Here is a 13,341-nt window from a genome sequence, read left to right as displayed (position 1 = left end):
GGGTAGAGTTCAGACTGATTCAGTAGAAGATTAGAGGGGGGTAGAGTTCAGACTGATTCAGTAGACCAGCTCAGAGGGGGGTAGAGTTCAGACCAATTCAGTAGAAGATTAGAGGGGGGTAGAGTTCAGACTGATTCAGTAGACCAGCTCAGAGGGGGGTAGAGTTCAGACTGATTCAGTAGACCAGCTCAGAGGGGGGTAGAGTTCAGACTGATTCAGTAGACCAGCCCAGAGGGGGGTAGAGTTCAGACTGATTCAGTAGACCAGCTCAGAGGGGGGTAGAGTTCAGACTGATTCAGTAGAAGGTCAGAGGGGGGTAGAGTTCAGACTGATTCAGTAGACCAGCTCAGAGGGGGGTAGAGTTCAGACTGATTCAGTAGACCAGCTGAGAGGGGGGTAGAGTTCAGACTGATTCAGTAGAAGGTTAGAGGGGGGTAGAGTTCAGACTGATTCAGTAGACCAGGTCAGAGGGGGGTAGAGTTCAGACTGATTCAGGAGACCAGCTCAGAGGGGGGTAGAGTTCAGACTGATTCAGTAGACCAGCTCAGAGGGGGGTAGAGTTCAGACTGATTCAGTAGACCTGCTCAGAGGGGGGTAGAGTTCAGACTGATTCAGTAGACCAGCCCAGAGGGGGCTAGAGTTCAGACTGATTCAGTAGGAGGTCAGAGGGGGGTAGAGTTCAGACTGATTCAGTAGACAAGCTCAGAGGGGGTAGAGTTCAGACTGATTCAGTAGAAGTTCAGAGGGGGGTAGAGTTCAGACTGATTCAGTAGAAGGTCAGAGGGGGGTAGAGTTCAGACTGATTCAGTAGACCAGCTCAGAGGGGGGTAGAGTTCAGACTGATTCAGTAGACCAGCTCAGAGGGGGGTAGAGTTCAGACTGATTCAGTAGACCAGCCCAGAGGGGGGTAGAGTTCAGACTGATTCAGTAGAAGGTCAGAGGGGGGTAGAGTTCAGACTGATTCAGTAGAAGGTCAGAGGGGGGTAGAGTTCAGACTGATTCAGTAGACCAGCTCAGAGGGGGGTAGAGTTCAGACTGATTCAGTAGACCAGCTCAGAGGGGGGTAGAGTTCAGACTGATTCAGTAGACCAGCCCAGAGGGGGCTAGAGTTCAGACTGATTCAGTAGAAGGTCAGAGGGGGGTAGAGTTCAGACTGATTCAGTAGAAGGTCAGAGGGGGGTAGAGTTCAGACTGATTCAGTAGAAGGTCAGAGGGGGGTAGAGTTCAGACTGATTCAGTAGACCAGCTCAGAGGGGGGTAGAGTTCAGACTGATTCATTAGAAGGTTAGAGGAGGGTAGAGTTCAGACTGATTCAGTAGAAGGTTAGAGGAGGGTAGAGTTCAGACTGATTCAGTAGAAGATTAGAGGGGGGTAGAGTTCAGACTGATTCAGTAGACCAGCTCAGAGGGGGGTAGAGTTCAGACTGATTCAGTAGAAGGTTAGAGGGGGGTAGAGTTCAGACTGATTCAGTAGACCAGCTCAGAGGGGGGTAGAGTTCAGACTGATTCAGTAGAAGGTTAGAGGGGGGTAGAGTTCAGACTGATTCAGTAGAAGATTAGAGGGGGGTAGAGTTCAGACTGATTCAGTAGACCAGCTCAGAGGGGGGTAGAGTTCAGACTGATTCAGTAGAAGATTAGAGGGGGGTAGAGTTCAGACTGATTCAGTAGACCAGCTCAGAGGGGGGTAGAGTTCAGACTGATTCAGTAGACCAGCTCAGAGGGGGGTAGAGTTCAGACTGATTCAGTAGAAGATTAGAGGGGGGTAGAGTTCAGACTGATTCAGGAGACCAGCTCAGAGGGGGGTAGAGTTCAGACTGATTCAGTAGACCAGCTCAGAGGGGGGTAGAGTTCAGACTGATTCAGTAGAAGGTTAGAGGGGGGTAGAGTTCAGACTGATTCAGGAGACCAGCTCAGAGGGGGGTAGAGTTCAGACTGATTCAGTAGACCAGCTCAGAGGGGGGTAGAGTTCAGACTGATTCAGTAGACCAGCTCAGAGGGGGGTAGAGTTCAGACTGATTCAGTAGACCAGCTGAGAGGGGGGTAGAGTTCAGACTGATTCAGTAGACCAGCTCAGAGGGGGGTAGAGTTCAGACTGATTCAGTAGACCAGCCCAGAGGGGGGTAGAGTTCAGACTGATTCAGTAGACCAGCCCAGAGGGGGGTAGAGTTCAGACTGATTCAGTAGAAGGTTAGAGGGGGGTAGAGTTCAGACTGATTCAGTAGACCAGCTCAGAGGGGGGTAGAGTTCAGACTGATTCAGTAGAAGGTTAGAGGAGGGTAGAGTTCAGACTGATTCAGTAGAAGATTAGAGGGGGGTAGAGTTCAGACTGATTCAGTAGACCAGCTCAGAGGGGGGTAGAGTTCAGACTGATTCAGTAGACCAGCTCAGAGGGGGGTAGAGTTCAGACTGATTCAGTAGAAGGTTAGAGGGGGGTAGAGTTCAGACTGATTCAGGAGACCAGCTCAGAGGGGGGTAGAGTTCAGACTGATTCAGTAGACCAGCCCAGAGGGGGGTAGAGTTCAGACTGATTCAGTAGAAGGTTAGAGGGGGGTAGAGTTCAGACTGATTCAGTAGACAAGGTATGAGGGGGGTAGAGTTCAGACTGATTCAGTAGAAGGTCAGAGGGGGGTAGAGTTCAGACTGATTCAGTAGACCAGCTCAGAGGGGGGTAGAGTTCAGACTGATTCAGTAGAAGGTTAGAGGGGGGTAGAGTTCAGACTGATTCAGTAGACAAGGTATGAGGGGGGTAGAGTTCAGACTGATTCAGTAGAAGTTCAGAGGGGGGTAGAGTTCAGACTGATTCAGTAGAAGGTCAGAGGGGGGTAGAGTTCAGACTGATTCAGTAGACCAGCCCAGAGGGGGCTAGAGTTCAGACTGATTCAGTAGAAGGTTAGAGGGGGGTAGAGTTCAGACTGATTCAGTAGAAGGTTAGAGGAGGGTAGAGTTCAGACTGATTCAGTAGAAGATTAGAGGGGGGTAGAGTTCAGACTGATTCAGTAGACCAGCTCAGAGGGGGGTAGAGTTCAGACTGATTCAGTAGAAGGTTAGAGGGGGGTAGAGTTCAGACTGATTCAGTAGACAAGCTCAGAGGGGGGTAGAGTTCAGACTGATTCAGTAGACAAGGTATGAGGGGGGTAGAGTTCAGACTGATTCAGTAGAAGGTTAGAGGGGGGTAGAGTTCAGACTGATTCAGTAGACCAGCTGAGAGGGGGGTAGAGTTCAGACTGATTCAGTAGACCAGCCCAGAGGGGGGTAGAGTTCAGACTGATTCAGTAGAAGGTTAGAGGGGGGTAGAGTTCAGACTGATTCAGTAGACAAGCTCAGAGGGGGGTAGAGTTCAGACTGATTCAGTAGACAAGGTATGAGGGGGGTAGAGTTCAGACTGATTCAGTAGAAGTTCAGAGGGGGGTAGAGTTCAGACTGATTCAGTAGAAGTTCAGAGGGGGGTAGAGTTCAGACTGATTCAGTAGACCAGCCCAGAGGGGGGTAGAGTTCAGACTGATTCAGTAGAAGGTTAGAGGGGGGTAGAGTTCAGACTGATTCAGTAGACAAGGTATGAGGGGGGTAGAGTTCAGACTGATTCAGTAGAAGTTCAGAGGGGGGTAGAGTTCAGACTGATTCAGTAGAAGTTCAGAGGGGGGTAGAGTTCAGACTGATTCAGTAGACCAGCCCAGAGGGGGGTAGAGTTCAGACTGATTCAGTAGAAGGTTAGAGGGGGGTAGAGTTCAGACTGATTCAGTAGACAAGGTATGAGGGGGGTAGAGTTCAGACTGATTCAGTAGAAGTTCAGAGGGGGGTAGAGTTCAGACTGATTCAGTAGAAGGTTAGAGGGGGGTAGAGTTCAGACTGATTCAGTAGAAGGTCAGAGGGGGGTAGAGTTCAGACTGATTCAGTAGAAGGTCAGAGGGGGGTAGAGTTCAGACTGATTCAGTAGAAGGTCAGAGGAGGGTAGAGTTCAGACTGATTCAGTAGACCAGCTCAGAGGGGGTAGAGTTCAGACTGATTCAGTAGACCAGCTCAGAGGGGGGTAGAGTTCAGACTGATTCAGTAGAAGGTCAGAGGGGGGTAGAGTTCAGACTGATTCAGTAGACCAGCTCAGAGGGGGTAGAGTTCAGACTGATTCAGTAGGTCAGAGGGGGGTAGAGTTCAGACTGATTCAGTAGGTCAGAGGGGGGGGGGGTAGAGTTCAGACTGATTCAGTAGGTCAGAGGGGGGTGGAGTTCAGACTGATTCAGTAGGTCAGAGGGGGGTAGAGTTCAGACTGATTCAGTAGGTCAGAGGGGGGGGGGTAGAGTTCAGACTGATTCAGTAGGTCAGAGGGGGGTGGAGTTCAGACTGATTCAGTAGGTCAGAGGGGGGTGGAGTTCAGACTGATTCAGTAGGTCAGAGGGGGGTGGAGTTGGGTACACATAGGATTTTAGGTGGTACACATGGGATTTTTGTAGTATTTTTGTAATTTCAGAAAATGTCCATAATATATGTTCAGTAATAGGGGAATGATAGTGTTTCACAGTATTACTTACCCGCCAGTGTTGTGATTGTAATATAATATTCGGCTATTGATTTCTCCTGCCGGAGCGATATGGTTGTCAAAATGAGAAAGCTGTTCTGACTTTGTGGCTGTGTTATCTAGTGGAAATCACTAATTTCCTGGTTGCTCAAATTCTACACTGTTCGTTCAGTTTCTGTTTCTGTGAGAAAACAAGCACTGAATAGTGTATGGAATCATTGTAATCATCGCTGTGAAATATATTTTCAATAACAAAAAATATCTTTTTCACAGCTGTTTGAAGCTGGTGGACCAAACAGAAAGTAAAAGCCTCAAGCGAGAGTCTCCGCCATGTTACAGGAAATGGGATGGAGGGGAGGGGAGGCATTGGTTTTGAATTACTGGCGCTTGAGTGTTATACTTTCGGTTTTGGAATTTTAGCAACCAGGAAATGACAGAGCGATTTCCACTAGATAACGCAGCCACAATGCTGTGAAACACTATCATTCCACTATTACTGCAGATATACACTGAGTGCACAAAACATTAAGAACACCTTCCTAATATTGAGTTGCACCACCTTTTGCCCTCAGAACAGCCTTAATTTGTCGGGGCATGGACTCTACAAGGTGTTGAAAGCGTTCCACAGGGATGCTGGCCCATGTTGACTCCAATGCTTCCCACAGTTGTGTCAAGTTAGCTGGATGTCCATCGGGTGGCGGACGATTCTTGATACACACGGGGAACTGTTGAGTGTGAAAAGCCCAGCAGGGTTGAAGTTCTTGACACACTCAAACCGGTGCACCTGGCACCTACTACCATACCCCGTTCAAAGGCACTTAAATATTTTGTCTTTCCCATTCACGCTCTGAATGGCACCAATACACAATCCATGTCTCGGGGCTTAAAATTCCTTCTTTAACCTGTCTCCTCCCCTTCATCTACACTGATTGATGTGGATTTAACAAGTGACATCAATAAGGGATCTTAGCTTTCACCTGGATTCACCTGGTCAGTCTATGTCATGGAAAGAGCAGGTGTTCTTAATGTTTTGTACACAGTGTATTATGGACATTTTCTGAAATTACAATGCAAAAAAATCAACAGAAATCCTATGTGGCACCTTTAAATAAATGCAACCACTCAACTTCAGGACACACACACACACACTTAAATGACAGACACAGACGAACAGCACAACAGAACAGAGATGACATACAGTCCCTTCAGAAGGTATTCTAACCCCTTGGCTTTTCCACATGTTGTTGTGTTACAGCCTGCATTTAAAATAGATTACATTTAGATGTTGTGTAACTGACCTACACACAATACCCCATAATGTCAAAGTGGAATTATGTTTTTAGATTATTTTAAACAAATGAATTAAACATTTAAAGCTGAAATGTCTTGAGTCAATAAGTATTCAACCCCTTTGTTATGGCAAGCCTAAAATAAGTTCAGGAGTAAAAATGTGCTTAACAAGTCAAATAATAAGTTGCATTGACTAACTCTGTGTGCAATGATAGTGTTAACATGATTTTTGAATGACTACCTCCACACATACAATTATCTGTATGAAAAATGTATGCACTCACTAACTGTAAGTCGCTCTGGATAAGATGGCTAAATGACTAAAATCTAAAATCTGTAAGGTCCCTCAGTCGATCAGTGAATTTCAAACACAGATTCAACCACAAAGACCAGGGAGGTTTTCCAATGCCTCACAAAGAAGGGCACCTATTGGTAGATGGGTAAAGAAATTAAATAAGCAGACATTGAATATCCCTTTGAGCATGGTGAAGTTATTAATTACACTTTGGATGGTGTATCAATATACCCAGTCACTACAAAAGATACAGGCGTTCTTTCTAACTCAGTTTCCGGAGAGGAAGGAAACCGCTCAGGGATTTGACTTTAAAACAGTTACAGAGTTTAATGGCTGTGATAGGAGAAAACTGAGGATGGATCAACAACATTGTAGTTACCCCACAATAATAACCTAATTGACAGAGTGAAAAGAGCGAAGCCTGTACAGAATATAAATATTCCCAAACATGCATCCTGTTTGCAACAAGGCGCAAAAAGAAAAAGGTGAAAAATGAACTTTATGTCCTGAAGTGTTATGTTTGGGGCAAATCCAACATATCACTGAGTACCACTCTTCATATGTTCAAGCATGGTGGTGGCTGCATCATGTTATGGGGATGCTTGTCATCGGCAAGGACTGGGGAGTTTTTTAGGATAAAAAGAAACGGAATAGAGCTAAACACAGACAAACTCCTAGAGGAGACCCTGGTTCAGTCTGCTTTCCACCAGACACTGGGAGACTAGAGGAGACCCTGGTTCAGTCTGCTTTCCACCAGACACTGGGAGACTAGAGGAAACCCTGGTTCAGTCTGCTTTCCACCAGACACTGGGAGACTAGAGGAAACCCTGGTTCAGTCTGCTTTCCACCAGACACTGGGAGACTAGAGGAGACCCTGGTTCAGTCTGCTTTCCACCAGACACTGGGAGACTAGAGGAGACCCTGGTTCAGTCTGCTTTCCACCAGACACTGGGAGACTAGAGGAAACCCTGGTTCAGTCTGCTTTCCACCAGACACTGGGAGACTAGAGGAAAACCTGGTTCAGTCTGCTGTCCACCAGACACTGGGAGACTAGAGGAAACCCTGGTTCAGTCTGCTTTCCACCAGACACTGGGAGACTAGAGGAAAACCTGGTTCAATCTGCTTTCCACCAGACACTGGGAGACTAGAGGAAAACCTGGTTCAGTCTGCTTTCCACCAGACACTGGGAGACTAGAGGAAAACCTGGTTCAGTCTGCTTTCCACCAGACACTGGGAGACTAGAGGAAAACCTGGTTCAGTCTGCTTTCCACCAGACACTGGGAGACTAGAGGAAAACCTGGTTCAGTCTGCTTTCCACCAGACACTGGGAGACTAGAGGAGTATCTGGTTCAGTCTGCTGTCCACCAGACACTGGGAGACTAGAGGAAACCCTGGTTCAGTCTGCTTTCCACCAGACACTGGGAGACTAGAGGAAAACCTGGTTCAATCTGCTGTCTACCAGACACTGGGAGACTAGAGGAAACCCTGGTTCGGTCTGCTGTCCACCAGACACTGGGAGACTAGAGGAAACCCTGGTTCGGTCTGCTGTCCACCAGACACTGGGAGACTAGAGGAAAACCTGGTTCAGTCTGCTTTCCACCAGACACTGGGAGACTAGAGGAAAACCTGGTTCAATCTGCTTTCCACCAGACACTGGGAGACTAGAGGAAAACCTGGTTCAGTCTGCTTTCCCCCAGACACTGGGAGACTAGAGGAAACCCTGGTTCAGTCTGCTTTCCACCAGACACTGGGAGACTAGAGGAAACCCTGGTTCAGTCTGCTTTCCACCAGACACTGGGAGACTAGAGGAAAACCTGGTTCAATCTGCTTTCCACCAGACACTGGGAGACTAGAGGAAAACCTGGTTCAATCTGCTTTCCACCAGACACTGGGAGACTAGAGGAAAACCTGGTTCAATCTGCTTTCCACCAGACACTGGGAGACTAGAGGAAACCCTGGTTCGGTCTGCTGTCCACCAGACACTGGGAGACTAGAGGAAACCCTGGTTCGGTCTGCTGTCCACCAGACACTGGGAGACTAGAGGAAAACCTGGTTCAGTCTGCTTTCCACCAGACACTGGGAGACTAGAGGAAAACCTGGTTCAATCTGCTTTCCACCAGACACTGGGAGACTAGAGGAAAACCTGGTTCAATCTGCTTTCCACCAGACACTGGGAGACTAGAGGAAAACCTGGTTCAATCTGCTTTCCAACAGACACTGGGAGACTAGAGGAAAACCTGGTTCAATCTGCTTTCCAACAGACACTGGGAGACAAAATTCACCTTTCAGCAGGACAATACCCTAAAACACAAGGCCAAATATACACTGGAGTTGCTTACCAAGATGACATTGAATGTTCCTGAGTGGCCTAGTTACAGTTTTGACTTAAATCTACTTGAAAATCTATGGCAAGACCTGAAAATGGTTGTCTAGCAATGATAAACAACCAATTTGACAGACCTTGAAGAATGACGGGGTACTGTGTGTAGATGGGTGATCTATTGAATTTAAATATATTTAATCCATTCTGAATTCAGGCTGTAACAACAAAATGTGGAATAAGTCAAGGGGTCTGAATACTTTCTGAAGGCTCTGTACGTGTTTACTATGGCCAGGCCATTCACTCTCATTCATTGATTGTTTATTTAACTTTTGTTTATTATCTATTTCACTTGCTTTGGCAATGTTAACATATGTTTCCCATGCCAATAAAGCCCTTTGAATTGAGAGAGAGAGTGAGCTAGAGAGAGCGAGCAAGAGAGAGGGGATACTTACTGAAGTCTAGTATGTAGAGGTCTGAATGATCCATGAGGTTAAACTCATCTCCCATTCCCTGTTCTGGACATGGGCTGTGGAGGAGATTGGGGCAAGTGTTTAAATTGTTCAGTATTTAGCAATAATAATAAGAGTCTGGTAGCTGCAGTTCTGCGGGGTGTGTGTGTGTGTTGATGACTGTGTCTGTGTGGGTGTGTGTGTGTGTGTGTGTGTTGATGACTGTGTCTGTGTGGGTGTGTACATGTGTGCTAAGGTGCAGAGAGTCAGTGCAGGTGGCCAGTCCAGTTCTAGAGTTCAGCAGTCTGACGGCTTGTAGATGAAACTGTCTCTGAGCCTGTTGGTATCAGATAAAGTCCGCCCGATGGAGGGAGTGAACAAAGCTCATGGTTGGTGTGTGGAGTCCTTGGTGATTCTGCGGCTCTTCCTCAGAAACAGTTTACAGTAGATGTCCTGAATGGGTGGGAGCAAAGTCCCATTGATGAACCCAGTAGGCTTTTATCACCCAGTAGGCTTTTATTACCCAGTAGGCTTTTATCACCCAGTATGCTTTTATTACCCAGTAGGCTTTTATCACCCAGTAGGCTTTTATCACCCAGTAGGCTTTTATTACCCAGCAGGCTTTTATCACCCAGCAGGCTTTTATTACCCAGTAGGCTTTTATTACCCAGTAGGCTTTTATCACCCAGTAGGCTTTTATCACCCAGTAGACTTTTATCTCCCAGTAGGCTTTTATCACCCAGTAGGCTTTTATCACCCAGTAGACTTTTATCACCCAGTAGGCTTTAATCACCCAGTAGGCTTTTATCACCCAGTAGGCTTTTATCACCCAGTAGGCTTTTATTACCCAGTAGGCTTTTATCACCCAGTAGGCTTTTATCACCCAGCAGGCTTTTATTACCCAGTAGGCTTTTATCACCCAGTAGGCTTTTATCACCCAGTAGGCTTTAATCACCCAGTAGGCTTTTATCACCCAGTAGGCTTTTATCACCCAGTAGGCTTTTATTACACAGCAGGCTTTTATCACCCAGTAGGCTTTTATTACCCAGTAGGCTTTTATCACCCAGTAGGCTTTTATCACCCAGTAGGCTTTTATCACCCAGTAGACTTTTATCACCCAGGAGGCTTTAATCACCCAGTAGGCTTTTATCACCCAGTAGGCTTTTATTACCCAGTAGGCTTTTATTACCCAGTAGGCTTTTATCACCCAGTAGGCTTTTATCACCCAGCAGGCTTTTATTACCCAGTAGGCTTTTATCACCCAGTAGGCTTTAATCACCCAGTAGGCTTTTATCACCCAGTAGGCTTTTATCACCCAGTAGGCTTTTATTACCCAGCAGGCTTTTATTACCCAGTAGGCTTTTATCACCCAGTAGGCTTTTATTACCCAGCAGGCTTTTATTACCCAGTAGGCTTTTATCACCCAGTAGGCTTTTATCACCCAGTAGGCTTTAATCACCCAGTAGGCTTTTATCACCCAGTAGGCTTTTATTACCCAGTAGGCTTTTATTACCCAGTAGGCTTTTATCACCCAGTAGGCTTTTATTACCCAGCAGGCTTTTATCACCCAGTAGGCTTTTATCACCCAGTAGGCTTTTATCACCCAGTAGGCTTTTATTACCCAGCAGGCTTTTATTACCCAGTATGCTTTCTTCACCCAGGTACAAACACAAGAACCAGACCCCAGACATGGAGCTCTGGAGACCAGAGCCGCTGTTCCCAGTCTCTCCCTCAAACACACAGGACAACACACACACTAGACAACACACACACACACACACACACACAGGACAACACACACACACACACAAAGGACAACACACACACACTAGACAACACACACACACAAGTAGCTCAGTTGGTAGAGCATGGCGTTTGCAACGGCAGGGTTGTGGGTTCGATTCCCACGGGGGGCCAGTATGAAAAAATAAATAAATAATGTAAGTCGCTCTGGATAAGAGCGTCTGCTAAATGACGTAAATGTAAATATGGTGAACACTTACTAACTTCCCATTCAGATTCAGAATGCTGTAGGGTCGTGGTCAAAAGTTTTGAGAATGACACAAATATTAATTATCACAAAGACTGCTGCCTCAGTTTTTATGATGGCAATTTGCATATACTCCAGAATGTTATGAAGAGTGATCAGATGAATTGCAATTAATTGCAAAGTCCCTTTTGCCATGAAAATCAAATTAATCCCCAAAAAACATTTCCACTGCATTTCAGCCCTGCCACAAAAGGACCAGCTGCCATCATGTCAGTGATTCTCTCGTTAACACAGGTGAGTGTGTTGACGAGGACAAGGCTGGAGATCACTCTGTTATGCAGATTGAGTTAGAATAACAGACTGGAAGCTTTAAAAGGAGGGTGGTGCTTGAAATCATTGTTCTTCCTCTGTTAACCATGGTTACCTGCAAGGAAACACGGGCCGTCATCATTGCTTTGCACAAAAAGGGCTTCACAGGCAAGGATATTGCTGCTAGTAAGATTGCACCTAAATCAACCATTTATCGGATCATCAAGAACTTCAAGGAGAGAGGTTCAATTGTTGTGAAGAAGGCTTCAGGGCGCAAGTCCAGCAAGCGCCAGGACCATCTCCTAAAGTTGATTCAGCTGCGGGATCGGGGTACCACCAGTGCAGAGCTTGCTCAGGAATGGCAGCAGGCAAGTATGAGTGCATCTGCACGCACAGTGTGGCGAAGACTTTTGGAGGATGGCCTGGTGTCAAGAAGGGCAGCGAGGAAGCCACTTCTCTCCAGGAAAAACATCAGGGACAGACTGATATTCTGCTAAAGGTACAGGGATTGGACTGCTGAGGACTGGGGTAAAGTCATTTTCTCTGATGAATCCCCTTTCCGATTGTTTGGGGCATCCGGAAAAAAGCTTGTCCAGAGAAGACAAGGTGAGCACTACCATCAGTCCTGTGTCATGCCAACAGTAAAGCATCCTGAGACCATTCATGTGTGGGGTTGCTTCTCAGCCAAGGGAGTGGGCTCAGATTCAGTATGTTGTACACTTACAGTGAGGGAAAAAAGTATTTGACCCCCTGCTGATTTTGTACGTTTGCCCACTGACAAAGACATGATCAGTCTATCATTTTAATGGTAGGTTTATTTGAACAGTGAGAGACAGAATAACAACAACAAAATCCAGAAAAACGCATGTCAAAAATGTTATAAATTGATTTGCATTTTAATGAGGGAAATAAGTATTTGACCCCTCTGCAAAACATGACTTAGTACCTGTTGGCAATCACAGAGGTCAGACGTTTCGTGTAGTTGGCCACCAGGTTTGCACACATCTCAGGAGGGATTTTGTTCCACTCCTCTTTGCAGATCTTCTCCAAGTCATTAAGGTTTCGAGGCTGACGTTTGGCAACTCGAACCTTCAGCTCCCTCCACAGATTTTCTATGGGATTAAGGTCTGGAGACTGGCTAGGTCACTCCAGGACCTTAACGTGCTTCTTCTTGAGCCACTCCTTTGTTGCCTTGGCCGTGTGTTTTGGGTCATTGTCATGCTGGAATACCCATCCACGACCCATTTTCAATGCCCTCACTACTACTATGATGTTTAATAAACACTACTACTATGATGTGTAATAAACACTACTACTATGATGTTTAATAAACACTACTACTATGATGTTTAATAAACACTACTACTATGATGTTTAATAAACACTACTACTATGATGTTTAATAAACACTACTACTATGATGTTTAATAAACACTACTACTATGATGTTTAATAAACACTACTACTATGATGTTTAATAAACACTACTACTATGATGTTTAATAAACACTACTACTATGATGTTTAATAAACACTACTACTATGATGTTTAATAAACACTACTACTATGATGTTTAATAAACACTACTACTATGATGTTTAATAAACACTACTACTATGATGTTTAATAAACACTACTACTATGATGTTTAATAAACACTACTACTATGATGTTTAATAAACACTACTACTATGATGTTTAATAAACACTACTACTATGATGTTTAATAAACACTACTACTATGATGTTTAATAAACACTACTACTATGATGTTTAATAAACACTACTACTATGATGTTTAATAAACACTACTACTATGATGTTTAGTAAAGACTACTACTATGATGTGTAATAAACATTACTACTATGATGTTTAATAAACACTACTACTATGATGTTTAATAAACTCTACTACTATGATGTTTAATAAACACTACTACTATGATGTTTAATAAACACTACTACTATGATGTTTAATAAAGACTACTACTGTGATGTTTAATAAACACTACTACTATGATGTTTAGTAAAGACTACTACTGTGATGTTTAATAAACACTACTACTATGATGTTTAATAAACACTACTACTATGATGTTTAATAAACACTACTACTATGATGTTTAATAAACACTACTACAATGATGTTTAGTAAAGACTACTACTATGATGTGT

At 45.0% G+C, this 13,341-nt stretch overlaps 1 pseudogene across 1 annotated transcript in view; it reads right to left on the bottom strand.

Moving 5' to 3' along the window:
* The window catches only part of LOC311100397 (kelch domain-containing protein 3-like), a 388,555-nt pseudogene that overhangs the window by 228,512 nt on the left and 146,702 nt on the right, over positions 1-13,341 (bottom strand). Inside the window, exon 9 of the transcript XR_014615747.1 lies at positions 8,870-8,943. The product of XR_014615747.1 is annotated as a kelch domain-containing protein 3-like (transcript). The remainder of the gene's footprint in view (positions 1-8,869; positions 8,944-13,341) is intronic.

The sequence above is a fragment of the Coregonus lavaretus genome (genome assembly GCF_964263955.1).
Source record: "Coregonus lavaretus genome assembly, chromosome: 25".
NCBI classification, from domain to species: Eukaryota; Metazoa; Chordata; class Actinopteri; order Salmoniformes; family Salmonidae; genus Coregonus; species Coregonus lavaretus.
This window is presented reverse-complemented; position numbering and strand designations above follow the sequence as displayed.